This window comes from Macrobrachium nipponense, chromosome 1, assembly GCF_015104395.2.
Source record: "Macrobrachium nipponense isolate FS-2020 chromosome 1, ASM1510439v2, whole genome shotgun sequence".
Lineage (NCBI taxonomy): Eukaryota > Metazoa > Arthropoda > Malacostraca > Decapoda > Palaemonidae > Macrobrachium > Macrobrachium nipponense.
The window spans coordinates 178,039,474-178,046,973 of NC_087200.1; positions in this window are offsets into that span (position 1 = coordinate 178,039,474).

Genomic DNA, 7,500 nt, shown 5'->3' on the forward strand with positions numbered 1-7,500 from the left:
TTTTAAGAGAACGAAAGAGTTCTGAAAGTTACACCCAGAATCACATCTGCTTTCGCAAGTGGTGGGTCCTATGTGTGTATATAAGTTTATTATATATATATATATATATATATATATATATATATATTATATATATATACATATATATACATACATACATACATATATATATATAATATATATATATATATATATATATATATATATATATATACACACACATAGTATATAATATATTATATATATATTATATATATATATATACATACATATATATATATATATTATATATATATATTATATATATATATATATATATATTATACACATATATATATATATTGCACACATTTATACTACATAAACTTTCACTGATCCACGTCAGCATTTTCTGGTAAGATACAGCAATCTAAAATGGATTGTCAAATAACAGGAAAAAATATATATTGACCCATGTTTAAGTGATATAACGGAAGCACAAACAACTTCTGAAAGACATACAACATACCAAATGCCCTATGTCTTAATATTGGTGACAGTTAGGAAGCAAGAAAGGCGGAAATTCCCTCGAAAATAAAAGATAACTTGATAATAAAAGAAAGTTGCTGGTACGGGGTGTTTGTTGATCTACAAACACATGGATACATAGGTACATACATACATATACACACACATACATTTATATATATATATATATATATATATATATATATATATATACTATATACTTATATATACATATAAGTATATGTATATGTGTGTGTCTATCCTATTCTTAGTTCTTTCAAGCTAGTGGAAAGGATTCTTTTTTTTTATCAAGTTGCTGAATATAAAAAAGGATTTTTTTTTCGTATTAAAAAAACATTTCAGTGGTCCGAGTGGTGGAGAACTTTCTTTTATATATATGATTGTTGCAGATGCGCTTGAAATATGTAATTCCCTCCGGGTGTACGTTATTCCCAAGGTACAGCGCATTTAATATTTAGGGGTATTTCTTACGTATATATTACTTATTTGAGAGTAGAAAAGTCATGTGACAAATTTGTGAGAAAATTATCATAAAACTGTCACATGCTATAGGCTTCACAATTAGCTATGTACAGTACAGAACCTGAATTCTCCATGAATTTAAACAACGGAGTTGAAATCGTCTTATACCTCTCTTGAAAGTTTAGTAGATAAACATTTCCATATATAAAGTAAATTGAATTTGATATTAAAGAACATTTCCGGCATAAAAAATCTGAGCCAAGAAGATATTGCGAAATCGTGACAAAACTGTTATACATACAAACATACTCGTGTGAAGCTATGCATATCAATCTTCATCATTAATTACTTTTCAGTTACTTTCTGTGCCTAAAGTCACTAACAACTATTTCCCAAAAATTATAAATTTACTTTATGCACGATTAATATTACACACTAACCCTGAATAACAAAATAATGTTCCAATCCCCTTCCCCAACACCAGAAACATAAGGATTTGCCATAAAGCATAAAAACAAATTTTCAAATATTAACATAAGAAACTATTGATTCTTCACTCTTCAGTTAGAGTTCCTAACCCTAAACTCATACGAAATAACGCGAATGAATAAAAGACTTAAAAGAAACAATCGCATTGTTTATTCTTGCCCAAATTCCTTCCTTTTAGCGAATCTTTATTCTAGGCAGAGGCTTTGTGTACCTGAATGGTAATGGCTGCTGCCAATGCCATTCTTGACCGGTTTATCTTGAGCTTTCTCATTTGGATTAACTCTAGAAAAGAAATCATGTCCTTAACCATTGTAAGGGATCTGTAACGTAGGTCTAAAAGAAGACACCTGAGAGAGAGAGATGAAGACAGGAACCCGCTACAAAGAGACCTAAACAAAATATATGAACGGGCAGAGGTAAATAGGATGGTATTTAACTCTGATAAATTTGAATAAATAAATTATGGAGATAAAGAAGGAATTGCTATAGGCATATAAGGGACCTAATAACGAGACAATCACAAATAAGGAAGCACTTAATGACCTTGGTGTGATGTTGAATAGGAACATGTCATGCGATGATCAAATAGCAATACTATTGGCAAAATGCAAAGCAAAAATGAGAATGTTGTTACGGCACTTCAAAACAAGAAAAGCAGCACACATGATTATGCTTTATAAACGTATGTACTTAGTCCACTTGAATATTGCAATATGATATGGTACCCACACTACCAAAAGGATTGCATAAATAGAGAGTGTACAAAGGTCCTTTACAGCTAGAATAGAAGAAGTTAAGGACCTTGACTACTGGGAAAGACTACAATTTTTAAAATTATATAGTCTAGAAAGAAGAGAATGCTACATGATAATACAGGCTTGGAAACAGATAGAAGGAATTACCGAAAACTACATGATAATACAGGCATGTAAACAGATAGAAGGAATTACCGAAAACATCATGGTGCTAAAAATATCAGAAAGAGCAAGTAGAGGTAGATTAATAGTGCCAAAACTTTACCAGGAAAACTAAGGAAAGAACATTGGACATTAATCCACTACGCACAAGCATCGATAATGCAGCTTATCTGAGGAACATATCAGGAGTGAGCTTAGATGTGCTTAGCAATAAGCTCGACAAATATCTAAGCTGCATCCCAGACCATCCAAGATTGGAAGATGCAAAATATACCAGAAGATGCATTAGTAAATCTCTAGTAGACATTAGAGGTGCCTCACACTGAGGGACCTGGGGCAACCCGAACGAGCTGAAAGGTCTGTAAGGTGAGGAGGAGTTCTAAACACTGTAATTCGCCAAAACATTGATCTGCGCTTATATACATACATACATACATAAATACATACATATATATATATATATATGTATGTATTTATATGTATATATATATATACTATATATATATATGTATGTTATACATATATATATATTATATATATATATATATATATATATAATATGTATGTATGTATATTTATGTATGTATGTATGTATATAAGCGCAGATCAATGTTTTGGCGAATTACAGTGTTTAGAACTCCTCCTCACCTTACAGACCTTTCAGCTCGTTCGGGTTGCCCCAGGTCCCTCAGTGTGCATATTAATAAACACACACGCACACACACACACACACACATATATATATATATATATATATATATATGTATATATATATATATATATATATATATATATGTGTGTGTGTGTGTGTGTGTGTGTGTGTGTGTTTATTAATATGCATGTATATGTGTAAGTACCAGGACATCCTGGGCATGTAAACTTATAGACCACATTGGATCTCATGAAGGCCTGCAGACGGTCCTTGAAGCCAAACAAGGAGCCAATTTTACTGGGATTATTTGATATCAATTTTAAATTAATGCACGGTATTTCAGTTTCTATCATTTGTTTCAGTTTATGTGAAAATTTGGAGTTAAAAATATAAAGGACTGAAGTATGCATAAGTTTTTTTGGAACATTACAAACCGGTGTGGCAGTTTGACTATAATTATTTAAAAATTTATTGATGATTCTAAAAACTAGATCCTTTGGAAATTAATTTTGTTGAAAGAAAGTAGTTAAAAATTCAACCTCCTTATGAAATATGGCCCATCTGGACGAATATCTAAGAGCCCTATACACTAAATTATAGATGGTATTCAATTTAAAACTGTTTTGGAAAGCACTATAGAAATTATTTGCAAGACCTGTATAAGTTTTTTCTCTGTAAACGGCAGTAGTAAAATCAGAATTAACTCTCGTGATTAAAACATCTAAAAACGGTAAACAATTATGTTTCTCCAATTCCATAGTAAAATTAATGTTAGGGTGTTGCTGATTAAGAAAATCTAAAAACTGGGTGGCCTGCCACCGATACTTATAAAGAACAAAGGTATCGTCTGAATACCTTCTGTAAAACAATGGTTTAAAAGACGACGGACAACAATCTAAAGATTTTTGTTCTAAAAATGACATAAAAAAATGTGCAAATAAAGGTCCTAATGGAGAACCCATAGCAACACCATCTACCTGAGAGTAGAGTTTTTGATTAAAATTTAGCATAGAATCTTGCACAGCAAGTTCTAGAAATTGTTTAAAAAGAGACCTAGTAAAACCATGAAATGTAAAATTGCCATCCAGAGAAAACCTTGTTTAAAATAATCTCTATGGTCTCGTCTAAAGGAACATTCGTAAATAAAGACTCAACATCAAAGCTTGACATATACAGGTCACCATGCTGATTAATGATTTGGTTTTGAAATTCATAACCATTCTTTAAAATAAAATGACTTGAAGTATACTCGTTAAGGAGAGAAACCAGATATTTCGAAATAAAAAAAGAAGGGCTATTATACGCTGCCATAGATGTTTTAATCACGAGAGTTAATTCTGTTTTTACTACTGTCGTTTACAGAAAGAAAACTTATACAGGTCCTGCAAATAATTTTTATAGTGCTTGCCAAACCAGTTTTAAATTGAATACCATCTATACTTTAGTGTATAGGGCTCTTAGATACTTGTCCAGGTGGGCCATATTTCATAAGGAGATTGAATTTTTAACTACTTTCTTTCAACAACATTAATTTCCCTAGGATCTTGTTTTTAGAATCATCATCAAACTTTTAACTAATTATTGTCATCCTGCCACACCGGTTTTTAATGTTCCGAAAAAGCTTATGATATCAAATAATCCCAGTAAAATTGGCTCCTTGTTTGGCTTCAAGGACCGTCTGCAGGCCTTCATGAGATCCATTGTGGTCTATAAGTTAAAATGCCCAGAATGTCCTGGTACTTATATTGGATCAACGAAAAGGTTGTTGCACATGCGTTATTACAGTCACTTACGGTTGAGTTTTAGAACGGGGCAAAGATTGAGCAGACCAGAACATTCAAATATAAAAAATTATGCTATCAATTGTGAAATTGATGTCAAGAAGCAGCACTTTACCATATTAGGGTATTCTAAGGATGCAGATTATCTGACTACCTTAGAGTCCTTATATATTAAAAGACTCGTTCCATCGCTAAACGGTGGCTGCTCCTCTGCTCAACTATATCTAGCATAGTCGTCTTTGGAGGTTGGTGTTCCTTCTTTGGTCATTCTATCTTCTTCCTTTGTACCTGAAGGTTGGTGTAACAGCAGCTTTGATGTTGAGTCTTTATTTACGAATGTTCCTTTAGACGAGACCATAGAGATTATTTTAAACAAGGTCTGGATGGCAATTTACATTTCATGGTACCTAGTCTCTTTTTAAACAATTTCGGTAGAACTTCTGTGCAAGATTCTATGCTAAATTTTAATCAAAAACTCTACTCTCAGGTAGTTTTTACTTTGCTTCTTATTTTTAGTCTTTTATTGTTTTTAATTGTCATTTTAAGAATCCTGTGTATTTTTAGTATTTTTAATGTTATTATTTTGTCATTTTTCAGACTAATGATGCACATAGTCATGTGCGAAACGTTTCTTAATGAATAAATCTTTTAAAACATCCATGTGTCTTCGGCATTCCTGAATTGATGTTTGAGGATCATACTGCAGATAGTATATATATATACATATATATATATATATATATATATATATATATATATATATATATATACATAATGTATGCATATTTGCATTTATGTACACGTATGTATATATGTATATTTTTTAGTAATAAATATATTTTTCAAGTAATAAAAGTCCACATTTATGTAAGCTGTGTATTAAAAACATTATATAGATATATAGATAGATAGATAGATTAAATATGTATACACAACTATACTCTCAATCTTATACCATTTCCTATAACAAGGGATGGGGCTCTAGAAAGGCAATTTAATGGTTACATCCACATTCATACTTTTGTGGATGGATGTGTAGAAACCTTCTACAAGGTTGACTACTTTCACACTCACACACACACACACACACACACACACACACACAAAGTTCATCAGTAGTGCGTCAAACGATCTACACACAGTAACTACAGCATCCACTTTTATCTAGGGCACATTCTTGTGTTACTTGGAAATTAAGGCCAAAGTTTTGCAAAATATCTTCAAGGGTATCTATTATACAATTTCCAAGACTTCTGCTCCCCCTTCACATCTCCAAATTACGGACGCTTGTCACAAACTTATTACCACCTATTCTTTCCATATGACAAAACCAGTCAAGACACTGATCTCTGCTTTTACCTTTGCCAACATTTTTACCCTTCCTACTCCACTCACCTTTCAGATTTATCTTCACTTTTTATAAACTAACAGCTCATATCTACAATCTCAACCTTTTTATTTCATTATCCTTCACCATCCAAACTTCACTTCCATCGAAGAGAGTTGCCTAAATAATCTTTTCATGTATTCCCTGAGCCCAGGTCTTCCATAAACATTTCAAATCTTTCTACTTTCGTTTTATGGCTTGTTCTGTAGCTCGCTTCTCATCTAATTTTATCACCATTCTTTATTTCTAATTTATTAAAAATTCAAGAATGAAAAACTTTAAGTCTTCCACAAATACTCTTACTCTCCTTCGTTAAACCTAAACTTTATAAAACCAACCCACCAATAGAATGACTTGACGTATGTGATGCCCTTTCTACCGCAGCAGTAACAGTCAAATATACACTGGAGAGGGCAAGAGATAGCTCAGTAGTAGATCCATTAATTCATCACAATACTTCACATGTAAATGACGTGCAGAACTTCCCCATTGCAGTATAAATATGAAGGCAGAGTTTAATGCATAGAAACAAAACCAACATCATATGTTACAATATACTCCCCAGAGCACAATGTTTCCTGATTTCAATCATTCAGATCTAGTAGAACTGTTTATTTACCTGGAAAACAGTGATGAATTTCAATCAGTAATTCACGAAAAAAAATACTAAACTCCAGAGCCGTTAAGACCAATCATTAGTTATTTAAGATGCTACTAAAAAGTCTTTATTTTTACCATTACGTATAGGTACAATCTCTCTGTGGTTTGCATTATAAAATGGGCCCACTCTGTAATTTTACAATAACTTTGAAAAATTCATCAATACCAATGGCTTTATTATGTCGTGAACTATTTCTCTAATACCCAAAACAGACTCCTATTAATCGAGTTTAAATACCAAAAAAAGCAGACATACGCGCAGTGAAATCGTAAATGCACCAAACCACTACGAGAAATCCAAGTCTCTTTCAGGAAGCCAGTCTAGTGCTTTGAAAGCATTATCGGTTCAGTACCATGTTCCCTATTGATTGTCGCTAGACGTCTGATCGTCGAGGTTAAGTAAAGTGTGTCTATTCTCTACTTGGCTGATGAACTGAGCAAAGAAGCTATACCAGTATCCGCGGAGCAAGGCGTAGACCTTGAAGCCCCTTGCCAACATGCTTGCTGAAAAATCTGAAGGAGAACTCCTCTAGGAGAAAATACCCACCACAGTCGACTAACATCACATACACCATTCACTGCAGAGATCAACAAAGGAACAATGGATGTTTCAGGAAATGAGCC